Below are 16,113 nucleotides of genomic sequence, written 5' to 3'. Positions count from 1 at the left end.
AGAGAGCGAATGTACTGTCGTGCTCAGTATACGAGCTGCAACGGAAGGCGCGTCGCAAAGCGTGCACGCGTTGTAGCTCATACTGAGCGCGACAGTACATTTATCGTTCCATTGAGATTGAAAGCTGTTAATATCATCGCATCACCGCTAGCGCCTCGTATACCACGAGGCGACAGAAACAATGTCCACTTAAAAAGAAAGGCGCGAGCCTTTCCAGGTGTATTAAATTAAAGAAAAATTAGGCGCGCACGTTGAGCTTTCAATCGCCGTGCTTTGTATTAGCGATGAACTCAGTGGAGATAAAATAAATCACAATATTTCTTTTATCTCCGGTGAGTCGTACTTACTTTAACAGATTCAATGTGACTTTTTCATTGTCGGACACACAGACATAATAGGACGGTGAAAATAAAATATAAATAAATGCAAGCCATTGGTGCACGAGGTAGCTATAGTTCGAAATGCATGACGAAAATACCACACGAAAAGATAGTGTGTGGGTGATGGGGTGCGGAGGAGGAAGGGAAGCCTTGCATGAGGATATGAAGAATGTAGTGCTCTGATGAAAGCGGAACACGGGTGCAACGGTTAGACTGCTCGAAGACGGCAGAAAAGAAAAAAAAAAGAACGAATGAGCAGAAGACACCAATCCCGTATGCGCTACAAGTACGCTTGACTTCGGTTTCCTGCTTTTCCACTGGTCCCTCGTGGTTCCTCGTACTGCGTTAATTGCAACAAAGTACGAAGTGCGTAAAGTCGCATGTGGTCCCCCTCAGGTGTTTGCGTCGTTGAGCATTTGTGTCGCAAGAATGAAACTCAAGCCAGCTGCCGCTCACCTGTGTGACTCGTAGGTCGTCTATAGTCCTCTCGTAAAAGCGTTGCCCAGCGGAGCTGTCTCCACCCGAGAAAAGCGCACGGTGTCAAGTTCGCCAACGGGAAGTCGCCACCGCGAGTCAAAAGAATACCGGAAGGTAATCTCCGAAGGGAAACTGTCAAGAACTCGAGCCAAACGACAAGGAAGGGGTGGATGTTGTGTTAGGTCACTCAGATCCGCCGGTGATGGCACATGGGCGAATTCGCGGCGCAGTGCCGGGCCACTGACTGGCTTCCCCGCGAACGCAGTCACGTTCTTCTCGGCGGTCCTCTGCAGCGTTTTTGGCCAGGACCGGCTGATGCTATGACCTAACAACGGGTGGCTTCTTCTCTCCCTCAGCCTCGTCCGAGCGATGGGGGAGAGGCTACAGAGCCGTGCTCCCCGGTGAACGGAACGCGAAGATTACGTGAGAGTGGGGGAGAGAGAGGCGGGTAGAGGGAAAGGTAAGAAAGGGAGGGTAGGGTGCAGGGATGTGGGAGGCGGCGATGCGTGGCCCCGTAGCCCCGGCGCGGAAGATGCCGGCCGCGGTGCGGAGGAGGGGAAGTGAATGCAGGAAGAGCGAGGGGAGGTGAGGAGGGGGTGGCGGCAGCGGCGCGGATGCAAACACAAAATAACTGGGTCTGGGTCGCTCAACGGTCCGCTTCCTCGCCCTCTCCGCATGCCGCCGCCAGTTTTCCGCACTCCTTGCGATAGTTCGTTGCCTTCTTTCGACGAGTATGAAGGCGAAGCGGCCGCCCCGGAGCGGCGCGGAGCGCTGCCCGACTTTCGGTCATTTGTGCGTCCGCGCGGCGGCGATCTTGTTCGCCTGCCCGCCCGGCTGATATGCCTTATGAGCGGGCAGGCGCTGTTCCCGTATGATGCCCCGGCTGCAAAGTGAGGAATGCGCGTCCTAGCTCCCTCGCCTCCCTTCTCTCTGTCGCGAGCATCTGGCTGCCGTGACCCAGTAAGCTGCTGCCCCTCCCTCCACCCCCCTTTTTCCTCCAAGGCGACTTACGGCACACGTCGTCTTATGCCGAGTCCATATACGCCGGTCACTGCGTGTATTGATGACGTCCTCTTTTTTTGCGAGCAGGGTGGACCACATGACCTTGGAGGGAAACTCCCCTGGCGGTGGGCTCCTGCATATGGGATGGTTTATTTCCAATCCCACTTGCCACCGACCGTACTACTCTGCTCACGTGCTGGTCGCGTGAGAGAGAAGCGCGAAGTGAGGGCGCGGCTTCCTTTTTTTCTCTACTCTGTACGTTTCGTAACTCTGTTACGGGCATTTAGAACGAGTTTCACGGGTCCCGCCTCTCTTCGCGACCAGCTCACCCAAAAAACGGAGCATGACTTTCGTTCGGTTGCCTGTACTCGACTTTTAGACTTGATGTTATTCACACGTTCACGAAAATCTTTATTACGTGCCGCCGAATAACCGACTGCGGAAGTGGAGACTGTCTGAGCATGTATACCATACAAGCTCGTGGCATTGAGTGCATTTGAAGTTTCTTTTTGTGTGCGTGCGTGTGCGTGCGTGTGTGTGTTGTTGCAATTTATAGTTCTCGCGCGTGCAGGCATTCCTGTAGTTCTGAATGTAGAAATGTGTAAGCTTCGAACTCAAGTTATTGCGGCAGGAAGGAAGTAGTGCTTTGCCGGCGTGTAGGCGCATTAAACGAGACTAACACGGGCGCCGAAAGTATCAAAATGGCTTAAGTACGGACTATAGTCAGCGTGAACGTAATGAAGACTATGCACCTGTGATTTCTTATCAGAAAAAAAAAAAAAAGACGAACATGGCTGCGTAGAGCCTATTTGGCCGCATGCATTCATATTTCTTTTTTTTTTCTTATTTTCTAAACTTATACGTCACCCATATTTTACTTTTTGACGCTATGCAAATAAACAGGTTCCTATTTTGATAGAACACTTTACTTATCACGCCTATGAGTGACTCTTGCGGAAGCCCACACAATAAGGAAAATTTCACCCTTAAGGGCGTTTTTCCGCGTCTATAACTCACCCACTTACATCCGTAGAAAAGGCTGTTTTGGGTGATCGAATACACCAATATGAAACGGTGATTTTCTGGAATTACCACATTTCCCGCGAATGTGTTTTACAGAAATGCATACTTTTATTTTTACCCGTGACATCTTTCATTCTATCGCTATCCTAGTCTTTCGGACATGCGCGGAAGTAATACCGAAGTGTTTTGCGAAACATTTATATATGCAGGGTGTTTCAGCGAACACTTTCAAATTTTTTTAAAGGTTGCCTGTGGCAGATAGCTCAATTCTAGTTGATGAGCCGGTCTATTCGAAGCGGCGGACACTACTTGCACAAAAAGTTGATATGCAAAATCGACTAATTAACAAGATTTCCAGAATAACTTCCTTGCTAATTATCTTATGACCCATATTGCAATTTACAAATTCTAGCAGTGGACTTCGCAAGGCGGATCCACTTGGAACGAATTCTCAGGACGACACCAGTTTCGATATATAAATTCCCGAACTTTGCGGAGAAATGCATTGGCGTTCCAGTTACTTCTGTGCTTCAGTGCATGAAACAACGTTTTATTAACAAATTGGGGCGCCCCGGCGCGCACCCGTGCGATTTGGCGAATTTGCCATAAGTGATGCGTTATGATTCACTGAACAGCCACCGTAACATCTGTCCTTCGTTATTCATACCTCCATTGCGAACACATTACCACCGGCCTGGCGCTCTTTGGCCACATTTGGCCCTTGCGCCACAAAACACCACATACATCATGATTCGCTGACGATTGGCAGCTAAAACATCACCGAGCTGAAACAGCCTGAACGGAGCCGGTGGAAAAAGTGAAAGTCAGGGCAAGGAATAAAAGAAAAAAAAGTCGCAGTTTCGCCCGAAAGGCGAAGCATCGATTGCGATAGCGAGTTAGTAGATAGCTATATAAAGTAAGGGTAGTCGTTTTATCGGCCGCATAAACTTGTAAACATTCGCTTTTACGAACTAAATTAACGAGCACGGTGTCACGCGCGCACAAGTAAACAGACACCTCTCGCTCGATGACCGCGGAAACTCGCTGTGAAAACGCTGTAGTGAGGACTCGCAGCAGCAGCGATCGAATAACGTGTATTAAGTGCTTGAACCCGAACGAAACGTCAAAAGTACAGCGAATGCGAAGCTACCGACATTACGTCCACTCTGAAAACATCGCAGATCGCTTTCAAGATACGGCGCCCGCACGGCCACGCCGTGAGCAGCAGCTGCCATAGAAGAACGCCCCCTGTACTCACCTCACCCCCGCGCCTTGCGCGTGACAGAAGAACGCGCGCTTACACCCCGCCTTCCTCGCTTGCGCGCGTGAGATTGAGCCGTGTTCGCCGGCTCACCCTCGCGCGCTTTCACTTGCACGTACAGCATACGGCGCGCAGCGACGATGTTATCGCCCATGGACTTTATACGGAACCTCACGGCGACGGTGACGCCGAGGGGGACAGTAAACGGCAGAAATGCGCCTGGAGTGTCCATGTAATTGCTATCACAATAATAGTTGTGTACTTCCACTTCACTACCAGAACATGAAGTAGCAGATTGACATCCGTATATATATATACCCGCCGTGGTTGCTCAGTGGCTATGGTGTTGGGCTGCTGAGCACGAGGTCGCGGGATCGAATCCCGGCCACGGCGGCCGCATTTCGATGGGGGCGAAATGCGAAAACACCCGTGTGCTTAGATTTAGGTGCACGTTAAAGAACCCCAGGTGGTCAAAATTTCCGGAGTCCTCCACTACGGCGTGCCTCATAATCAGAAAGTGGTTTTGGCACGTAAAACCCCAAATATTATTATTATTATTATTGACATCCGTATATAGCCGTGCTGTGACCACATCACGTGCTTGAACAATGACTTGGCACAAACCGCTGGGAAATAAACACGTATAGCTTTTTACTTGCTTGAACTGTTGAATTACCCTTAACTTCTTCAAGCTGTATAGTTAACCACAAAACACTGCTTTAGCACTCCGAAATAAATTAAAGGGTGTACTAAAGGTGTTTCGCTAACGAACGCACCCATGTTTGAAAATTTCGGAGAAGTAAGGGTGGAAAAGGGGTGTTTCGACAGACAATGGTGTGTTTTTCTGAGTGTGCAGTAACTACTGAACACATTTTGTGTCTTTGTCCGCAGTACGTCGTCGAGCGCGAACCTCTCCAGATAACATTAAACCAGTGGGACTGACGACTGTTGTCAGAAACCAAGATTTTTGGGCCATGGTCATGCGCGTCGATGATACAGAAAGCAACGAAATTGCTATTGCAGTATCTCAAGTCGACAGGTCTCTGCGGCTGTTTGTAGACTTGGTGTGCTCCTTCAAGTGTGCGTGCTACTGGCGCTCTCTTTTGATCCCTTTCTGCCCGCTCTCCCAGTGCAGGGTAGCAAACCGGACGTGCGCTTGGTTAAACTTCCCGCCTTTGGTCTTTTCTTTCTGTTTATATCTCTCTTTTCTTTGTTCATCATTAACGACACTAAGCGCTAGTGGCCCTACACAAATTTCTGGGAGTAATACTTTTGGAAATTATTGATTGCGGATTCAATTCCTTTCTCTATCCGAATTGATGTGAATTTATGTGATCTGTTTTGTGAGTTGGCTCTTCCACATTTATGCCAGATGACTATGTTCCAGTGTGTTTATGCGATTTACGCACTTACGTCACCTAACTGTGACTTTCTTTTTGTTCTGGTTACCTCTTTTTCAGTGACGGCTTTTTATTTCATACTTAGTATGTATTTGTTTAAAATGAAATGGAGTAGTCGGCGCCTAAATATCTTATATTAAAGATAAAAAAGACGTGTGGCCCACTGTTTGAAGATAGCCGGGGGCCGGCTTCTACTGAGCACAATGCTAACAGTGTTGACAACGTTATCGCGGAAAGCCGGTGCACATTTTTGACAAACAAGGTTACATAATGAAAATTAATTTCTGGGGTGTAACACGCTAAAACTATTATCTGATTTTGAGGCACGCCGTATAGGGTTGGGGGGGGGGAGGAGCTCCGGAATAATTTTGACCACCTGGAGTTCTTTAACGTGCACCCAATGCACGGCACAAGGAGTGTCCTTTTTTTATTATTATTCCGCCTCCCTTCTCTGCAGCACAGCGCCATAGCCACTTGGGCCACAACGGCGGGTAAAAACAGGACTTTACTTACAATAAATTATTTTTGAGATATTAAGGGTACAAAATTTCTAATAGCGCGACTGTAAGTGCTACGTGAAGCAAACGTCACGCGGTAAGTTAGAGGAAAACGAGCGAAAATGTTAAAACAGAAAGACAGAAACAGGAACGGAAAGAAAAAAAAAGAAAACTAGTGTCGACCGGCGTAACAAACAAACGCGTAAAAAAGTTACTTCTAGAGTGCAGATGAGAGCGCGCTTGGTTCGCAGACGCATCCAAGGATGACGGTGGCAGAGAAGGAAGGGATTGGCAAACGGCGCTGCCCGAGTTGCTCTTCCTGGAGTGGAATAAGTAATCTTACCCTTGAGCCCACAGCGTTACATATGCGACACGAAAAATAGAAGGAAAGAAGCATCCCGGAACATCCGGCAGCCCAGTCGAACCTTGGTATAATGGATAGCGGGTTTGCAAACATTCGAAAATTTTCAATAACGAATCGAATATATTTCTGTTCGGTTCGTTGATCTAATCTAACAGCACGATATTCGAAACACCGAATATTTGTCGAATAGTATTCGAATAATCAGCACCGACAAATAAGCACTCGAAATGGGGGAAAAAGAAAGAAAAAAAAAACTGAAACAATGAAGGGTTCATTTTTTGTTTAATTTTTTGTTTACGGCTTTATACATAGCCAAATCTAGCTCGTAGCGCAGGACCTCTTACCACTGTGGGCTCAGTATTAGTCTCAGAACGCTGATGTTACTTAATGGTGATGTGACCCCGATGCTCATGTGCTACCAATCTAACATTATCATCATATGGTTGAGGGCTTGGTTTATCTATCGCATTCTATCACGGGGATTTCTGGGGGCCATGCTTTCAGTGGTACTCGGGTACTCTCGCTTCGCTCGTCAAGCTGCCATTTCGCTAATTTACCTTTAAACGGACACTAAAGAAAAATCTTAAAACGAGCTAGATCGTTGGAGTGTTCCTCAAGAAGTCTATCATCGTTTTCCATGTGCATCAATTTGCTGCGTAGAAAAGTGCCGCCGAAGGTCCCGCTGCTCCTCCTCAGTTTGAACCACCCGCCTCAGGACAGAGGACCTGACGTCATCTCCACCGGTCCTCCCTCTATTCCGCGGTTAAGACTTTTAGAAACTATTTATTTAGCTCTATATACGAAACGTACTGCTCGATGGCTGCAGGTGTTCTGCCTCCGCGGGCGAACGAGGGAGGTGGCCGCACCAGTGGTTGTAAGTAGTAAAAGCGACGCCGCTCCCAGTGATGGGACCTATAGCAGCCGCTCTCTGTGAATTTCCGGCGCTGACGTCACATATGATAAGTACCATAGTGCACAACAGGTAGCGCCACGTCGATTTTTCACTTTCGTCATTTTCTCGCTTGCATATGCTCTGTTTTCGTTACGAATGACGAATTCGTCATTACAGAAGCCTAATCTATGAATCTTGCTCGACTTGATGCAGTGTCTTTAATGCTTGACCTTCAATTTGGAGGTGTTGACAAAATGGCCCCTTGAATACTATAGCCACTGCTTCATATGAACTTATTTCGATGCACAGTGACCGAATAACACATTGGACACACTATTCACGGCAGTATAGGAACATATCTGAGTTCATAGCATTCTGGTATGCATTTGTTGTTGGTTGAAACTTCTGAATGTTTCCTGTAATATTTTGCAGAACTCGAGTACGTATTGAAAGAAGTCTTATCATTCGAAAACTATTGGAAATATCTTCGATTCGATGTCATCGCTTTTCCATTCGTATTCGAGTTGATTTTAATAATCCCTAATTGCGCACCCCTTTTAATCAACATCAAGCAAAAGACATTCGCCAAGGACAAGTTTTGAGTACAGAGTACGACCTTCAGGTGTATGCTGAGACTGAACTGCATTTCGAGCGATCGCTTCTTTATTGGATATGAACGATGGGAAGTTTGGCCGCAGAGAGGGCCGGGTATCCTATAATCTTAGCTGAAGAAACAACAAGAAAAACAACAACAAAGGCAATAAAAATACAAAACGCGGTCGTCAGTCTACAACGAAATAACAAAACGCTAACAGAGTAAGTCCGTGGATCACGGAGAAAAACAGAGAAAAAGAAAATCTAGCGATTGCGACAGTTACGTACTACAGACAGTCCAAGGCAGTGAGTGGAACTGGCACTAGAGGACGGTTCTTATCCGTGGATTGCTTATCCGCGGCGCTTTGTTTGTTACGTCGGACCCCCGCAGATTCGCTGGCGAGATGTTAGGACATGGTCTCCTGATGTATGATCGAGATGAATCGTGTGAAGCCAGAGCGATGCCAAAAACTAGCCGACACGATGTAATTCGTATTGCCATGTGGTTCCGAGCTAGTGAAAAACAGTTTTGTCCAACCGTTATAAATGTCTCGTAGAGCGACGTATAAGCAAGATCATTCTTGAGTTGCAGAAAAAGAAGGAAAAGACAAGAAAGAAAAGGAAGCTAGCAAAATGAACCAAAGCGGCATGTTTTTTTTTTTCGTTTAACGGAAGACCATATTCGAAGCCTGCATGACGCAGTCGCAAGCTGCGCATGGCACAGGTGCACACGTTACGGAACAATTTTATTCGATCGCCAGACTTCCCAATATTTACCTGCCAGAGCAATCACCATAAACTATGGGTGTTTTCGCGGTGTGTCCGAATGAGCTAGTTACATTCTAAGGTGCATGCTTCTCATTGAGAATTCCATCGCAGGGCCGGTTAAATTTAGTCACGTTATACCATAGACTATAAGGCAAAGCCTCAATAGGCGCAGAAGAATTTGCCCTCGCTTAGGTTTCTAAGTGTTTAGCTACGACAAGATCAACGGTCACAAGGTCACTGCTGTGTGAAATCTGCACCAATATTGCATAAATTACTTGTTCCAACTTCTTTCGTGAATTGCGAATGCGACTGCGCTACGCAGTCGCAAGCTGCGCACAGGTGCACACGTTACTGAACAGTTTTGCTCGATCGCCAGACTTCCTTTCCCAATATTTACCCGCCAGAGCAATCACCATAAATTTTCCCGAACGAAGAAAAGCGTGCAGGAAGCAGGCATTAGTCAAGGTCTCGCCAATTATGTACTCGAAACCTTAAAGAACAATGAGAGCAACCACTGCATAGGGAAATTGTGAGTGCACATATCCCCGCTTTGTCGATGAGAATTCGACGAGAAGCCGATGAGAAGGCAAGTCGATAATGTAGACGTCGTTCAGAAAAAAGGCACGGCCGTAATGATACCGGCTTTCATGGGTTCTCTGTGTTTAGTGTAGGACGAAAATATTTGAAAATGTTTTGTAACTGACTGCGAGCGCTCGCTCGTGTGTGGGTGTGTGACCTGCCAACGCAGGCCACACAAGCAAGGGGTTGACACCAGCACAAGAGGACCCGTGATGCGCTTATACCAGCCAATTCTCAGCGTTCTCTCGTCGTGCTCCAGTTCTTCAGCTCTTTGAAGCTCTTCGAAGACGACGCGATAAGAGGTTCGCTTCCTTCGCAATAAGAGCGAGCCGGTGTAGCCTTGACGCTCGGCCATCCGAGCTGTTTGCGTTACGTAAAGGAGAAGACTTCGTTCGCCGGAGATGTTCGGCGTAGGTAAACACCAGGGCTCAGCTTCTTGGTGCACGCGCGCTTCACGGAAATTAGATGCTCCATACGAGCCTCTTTATAATAAATAAACGCCCGTTGCGACGTCGCTCTTATAGAAGCACCACAGTCCCAGATTATGTGTTGCGAAAGACGTATGACACTGCCGCGCGACGCCATCGCAGATGTATGAGCACGACATAGTTGTCAAGCTAGAATTTTTCCGGAAAATATACAGAGCCTGCGCGAAAAGGACGAATGGAACGTAATAGAAGGATATTTGATTCAGCGCTCTTTATGTACATTTCTCTTTTTCTTTGTTTTTTATCTCTCTAGACAAAGCGCTGGAAGCATTCAGGACAGGAGACGACACTTCGAAGCTATACGTCCGTTCGAAGGTCCGTCCAGTGAGAGTTTCAACATCGTGGGAGTGTTGGTGCTCGTTCGCTGACGCTTTCAATGTTTACTTTGCTTTGAAAGACCTCGTTGGGCTGTTGACCCTGTGTCATAATTGCGGCGTGTTTTCTTTTTCTTCTTCTTCAGTCTGCAGATAAACCAATGTACCTTCGACCTACCCCCCTCTCCTAGTTTTACAGTATGAAACATCCTTTAGACCACCTACCAAGGTTACAGGTGAGCGAAGGCTGTAAATGTCAGACATTAATGAAACCCCAATTTTAAAAGTGAAATGTAACGACGTTATCGAAAATCGGAAGCGAGCCGAGTTCTCACCGTATACCTAAATAAGTCGAGGTCTTTTGAAGGTATCTAGAAAAGAATGGGAAAACTTCAGTGAAATGTCTGAGACTCATTATACAAGAGCTTTGCGCAAACCTGGCGTATACGAAAAAATATACAACGGAACAAGTTGTACCTGTTGCAGAACACGGAAGCAACCATACCGTTTTCTTTAAAACGAATGTGGTATATCTGGTGTCTGTAAAAATGGCTTTGCACAGAGGAAGCAGAGACTTAATGGCAACAAGAATATATATATATATATATATATATATATATATATATATATATATATATATATAGACAAACAGAGAGAGAGAGATACACGGGCCGCCAAAGAATCTATATATCGGTTTTACTGAACTAAATCCACACCCATACAACTGCACTACAGCCGCTATTCTCGCTTTTTATTTTATTGCATGGGAATACTATTAACAGAAAGGAGTTGTGAGAAAACTTGAAAAAGGGGTAACCTGCGTAAGGAGGCATAGTCAAACGCTCAACACGAACAACAAAATTAGAGCATACACAACCATATACACTGTTCTCGCGGCACAAGCCCATCGAATAGTGATGCGGCGACGAGGTGCACAACGAAATGAGCAAATGAGGACATTAAATGTTCGGCAAACACATACATGAGTTCAAATGATGCTGACAACCACCATGTGGTCTATATAAACGTAACAAGTAAACACTGATAACCTCTGTATTATTTTTCTTGTCTTTCTTTCTTCTGATCTACATTTCTCCCTTTCTCCTTCCACAAGCGTAGGGGGTTTGGTTAACCTCCCTGCCCCTTCAGATTCGTCTCTCTTTCTCTCACCCTCTGTCTCTCACTGGGAGTTTGAGCAGCTGTTTCTTCAAAGGTTCGCCTTCTGCAAAGGCTGAACATTTCTGTCTGTCATGCGAAGCTTCCACAGGGAGTTCAGGCAGAGTGGAATCAATCACTTGCAGGGGCGCTATAGCTTGGTTTCTTGAAAGGCAAGCATAATTCGTCCGAAGTTCGCGTTGTGAGAGGGAGAATCAAGTGAGATAGTGTATTATGATTTAAAAGAGTCACTTTGCGGTTAAAACGTGGCGTAAATCAACTGCTGACAGCATAGAGCGATAGGGAAATATGCATGCATGTTTCGGCAGGGAATGTTGGAAGAGGCAGGGGACTTAAAATTGCAGGCTAATTTCTCCTGCAAGTCACCGCACCATGTTGGCAGCGAATCTACACGATATCGTTCGCCAAGAGCGCAGTCAGCTTCAGATAAAGGCTTATCATCTCGCGAGTGGAACAGCAACTGTGATGCCAGCAAACCAACATCTGATAAAACCCCATGTTACACGACGTCAAACATGGCATCAAAGTAGATCAGGATTTACGTACCCCTGAACCTCCAGCACAACATTCCGAAACCAGTAGAATAGACGGCAGCCAAGTTATGACTGTGTATCGCGTAACGGCAAGGTGAAGGGTTCTTTAATGTAGACATATCCAAACATACGGTGGCGGATGGTTCAGGAACAGTATGGCAAACTGGTGTCAATGTATATGACAGGAGCAATGGATATTAACACTGGAGCTGTAAAGGGGGTTTATTCGGGTCGTAGAGCAGCATCGACAAACGAAGCACCAGCAGGTAGGGTGCAGCCAGGGAGCGAACTGGGTACGAGCCACGCGATAGGCAACGGGGCTTTTCGGCCTGCAGATCTTCTTCGTCACAATCACCCCCGGAATTAGAGTAGCCATCCTGGCGACCTAAGAAAAGGTAAGCAAATCGTAATACGGCTTCAGCCGGTCAATGTGCACAGTCTCTCGCCCTTGACGAGGCAGACCGGGAAATAGCGATATGAGTTCGACCACGTAATTAACTCGTGAAGGTTGCGCAACCACCCGGTTGGGCCCGTGGTGCTTCGGGAGGAGCTTGGACGAAATGCCAGGAGCAGCAACAGGCGGGACCCAAAGCCGAGTCGATAGGGAAGGGGTGAGGTTGTGGGCTGAGGTAATGACGCTCTTTTTGGCGGCAATGTTGAGCAGACGTCAAAGAACGGGTCAGTTGTCGGCATTTCTCGGCGTATTGAGCGACCGTAGAAACAGGTGAGCATTCAGCAGGGTCCGGCTGGTACGGGAGAACCATATCAATGGTGCTGGAGGGATGTCGGCCGTAAAGCAGAAAGAATGGTGAAAAACCGGTAGTGGGGCTTGAAAGGCAGTGTTATATGCGTATGTGACGAATGGAAGTACAAGATACCAGTTGGAGTGGTCAGACGCAACATACATTGATAGCATGGCGCAAGATTGGCGGAGGCGGGAGTAGGCGACGAAGAGTCATAAAAGCATCATCAGAGGCTTCCGACCAAGTAGAAAGTTCATTGTCGCCTTGGAGAAGTTGGTTTAGTGGCGCGATCGCGGTAGCAAAATTGAGAACGAAACGTCGAAAATAGGAGTGTAAGCCAATGAAGCTGCGTAGTGCTTTCAAGTTAGTGGGCTTCGGGAATTCGGACACAGCGCGAAGTTTGGCAGGATCAGGAAGAATGCCTTCTTTGGAGACAACGTGGCCCAATATATTCAGTTTTCGAGCTGCAAATATACACGTTTTTTTAAATAGTCAGCTGGAGACCAGCATTCCGGAGAAAGGTCAAAACTTGATGTAAACGGCGAAGATGGGTCGGAAAATCAGGGCAAAAGACAACGTCGTCAAGGTAGCAGAAGCAAGTATGCCACTTCAGGCCGCGCAGGATGCCATCCATCATTCGAACTAAGAGTTCAGACGGAACGAACAGTACTGTGCCGTCTTCTGCAGAGTCACAAGAGATACTGACAAGAGCGGAAGACCAGGCAGGTATAACGATGTCTTTCGAAACGGCGATTTTGCGACAAGGGTCCTTGTGGTCAGTGATAATATCGGTCAAAAAATGAAACACCTTGATTTCGGCGCGAGCGCAGTCAATGATCGCATGATGTGTGGAGAGAAAGTCCCAGCCTAATATGACGTCGTGTGAACATGATGGCAACACGATGAATTCTATGATATAAAGCGCCCCCTGAATGACGACACGAGCGGTGCAGGCGCCGGATAACTCGACCTGCTGCGCGTTGGCAGTCCGAAGGGACATTCCAGAAAGCGGCGTCGTAACTTTTCCTATCTTGCGGCAAATACGGGCATCTATCGCTGAAAGTGCAGCGCCGGTGTCGACAACTGCTAGCGTCAATGTTCCTTCTATTGTGACTTCAATAACGTTTTTCGGGGAAGTGTGAGACCTTATACATTTCGCTGACGCCGCAGTTCTCTCGTCCTGAACTGCGATTTTTAGTTTTCCTGGCGCAGAGGGGAAAAGGGAGCGGCGGAGAGGAGAAGGGGAACGGCGAGCTGAGAATGCGGTTTCGACGGCAGGAGGAGATTCGAAGGTGTCTGAAAAGTTGCGGCGTTGTTGGAAACGTGGCGCATATGTACGCACGTTGTTGGGGACGTTCGTTGTAAGTAGGCGACGGTGACGTGCCACGTGTCCAGCACGGCCACAATAGAAACAAATCGGACGATTGTCTTCCTTGCGCCAATGGTCTTGAGGTCGTGCATACTGCACCACTGGCCGGGCTGGAGGGCATACGGGTGGGTGCAAAGGCAGGCGAAGGGGACCGTAGGTCTGTTGCGCAGGCCTCGTAGCGACTTCGGCATACGTCAGGGAAGCGGCAGTCGGAGCCTGCTGGAGAGAAGGCGAAATGTGGTCGACTACCTGCTCCTTGATGACATATTGGAGAGCGGGCGCCAACGGAGAACTCGACTGGTCGTGTGTAAGTGAAATTAGAGAAAGCTGACGAGCCACCTCCGTCACGGACAAACTCGTTATTCTGTAGCAGTAGCGAAGTGTTATCCGGGGCAACAGCGAAGCTCGATATTGAAGTGTCCTGAGGAGGAGATTGGCGGGTGGCTATGCGTTTTTTGCGTAGTTCGTCGAAGCTTTGACATAGACTGACGAGTTCAGAGACTGACGACAGATTTTTCGCCAACAGCATCTGGAAGGCGTCGCCTTCAATGCTCTTAAGATATGGCGGATCTTCTCGGCATCAGCCATTGTGACGTCAACGCGGTTAGAGAGGTCGACAACATCTTCTATATAACTGGTAAATGTCTCTCCGCACTGTTAACCAGCCACAGGACAACCTTCACGTCATCCCATTCTGTGCCATCTAGATTCTCTCTGTTGTGCAGCGATCGAAAGCGAATGGATGATACCTCTGCGGCTGCCTGCCTGTCCTTTAGGAGACGTGGATTTAGGCGCCACGGTCTCTTCCCTTGCGAGACTATGTTCGAATCGGCAAACCGCAGAATTAGGAAGCTCTGGTCGCTAAAAACAGAAGGAATCGACCAAGAAGAATGCATACTGGAAGATAGTGACGATGAGATGTAAAAATAATCGATGCGGCTCTGCATGCCCCTTTCTGTCCAAATCATTCCTGATTGTCCAGGGCGAAGCACGCGCTAAGCGTCGAGCCGTCCCAGCCCATCGACGAACTCTCGCAGTACAGCATTTCCCCGCGTATCTTTAACTTTTGGAGTCCCTCTACGGGAGACGCGATCAACCTGTTCTAACACACAGTTTGTATCGCCTATAAGACTAAGCCGAGAGGGACCTACCAAGTGAGGGTCTAAGGCAGCGAAGAAATCTCTCTGATTTCTAAACTTTGGAGCATAAATATTAACAATTTGAATGCCCCAATCAAGATCCACCGACAAGATACGGCCCTCGGCATCACTAGCATGACGAAAAACAAGGCCGTCGAATTCGGTATCAAAACGATGGCCGTACCTCGGCTGCCCGACTCGCCATAACTCCAGAAAGACCTGGTGCGAAAAATCCTGTCGAAGTGGCTGATCTGGCCTAACCTGCGGACATAAGTTTCTTGGAGTACGAGAATATCTACCTTTTTGGATTTAGCTAAGGTGACAACCTTTAAATGTAGTGGGGTTTCCTTGCCTTCTCATGTCACCTCCCCCACCTTTCTTATATGGGAACTACCTCTTCTCCCCTCCCTCTCCTTCTCCTCTTCTTTTCTCTACAGTTCTATCTGCGCCTCTCTGGCCTCGCACGTCAGTAAAAAGGGAAGCGCTGCAGTTTCTGCAACGCTTCTGAGGGTCGTCACGAATAATTACAGCTGTCAAGCGGCTAACGTGGCTACGGCCAGGCAGCTCCAGAGGGCATTGTGTACATTCAACGCGGGGAGGTGAAAACGAGTTTCTCATGTCGCCTTTCCTCTCTGACTCGCGCCTATCATAACCCCCCCCCCCCCACCGATGCGGTGTGCGCGACAGCAGCAGCCCACAGCAGCAGCCCACAGCAGCAGCCCACAGCAGCAGGAGCAGCAGCAGCAGCAGTAGGGTGGCTTATTCTAGCCACCCTAGCAGCAGCAGCAGCAGTGGTGGGAAAGTCGAAAGAAGAGGCAAAGAAAGCTTCATTTCAAATACTCAGCTTTGGGCGCTTGTTGAAAGAAGGAAGCGGCGCCCTAGGGGGTCGCAGGCAAACCAGGGCACTAGTTATAGCGGAGAGCGAGGGAGACAACACTGTTTGTTCAGCCTTAGCTTTGAAGACGCAAAATCCATCGAAAAATAAAACAACGGAATAGGGCGACGAAAAGTCAGCAAGACAAAGATTATATCGAAGTCGGGTGAAGTGAGGTGAAGTTTATTTTTCTGTTCTTGAAAAAAAGACTGATTCCTTGTGCTCGAATGCTTATGGTAA

General features: G+C 47.8%; 1 protein-coding gene across 3 annotated transcripts in view; it reads right to left on the bottom strand.

The window, feature by feature from the left end:
* The window catches only part of LOC142579308 (acyl-CoA Delta-9 desaturase-like), a 162,068-nt gene that overhangs the window by 114,225 nt on the left and 31,730 nt on the right, over window positions 1-16,113 (bottom strand). The window contains exon 1 of one of the 3 annotated variants that reach the window (XM_075689395.1): window positions 837-1,140. The exons of the other annotated variants lie outside the window; for them this stretch is intronic. The gene's annotated coding sequence lies outside the window, so the exon portion shown is untranslated. Of the gene's footprint in view, window positions 1-836; window positions 1,141-16,113 lie in introns of those variants that run through there. 3 annotated transcript variants of the gene reach the window in all.

Source organism: Dermacentor variabilis, chromosome 1, assembly GCF_050947875.1.
Source record: "Dermacentor variabilis isolate Ectoservices chromosome 1, ASM5094787v1, whole genome shotgun sequence".
NCBI classification, from domain to species: Eukaryota; Metazoa; Arthropoda; class Arachnida; order Ixodida; family Ixodidae; genus Dermacentor; species Dermacentor variabilis.
This window is presented reverse-complemented; position numbering and strand designations above follow the sequence as displayed.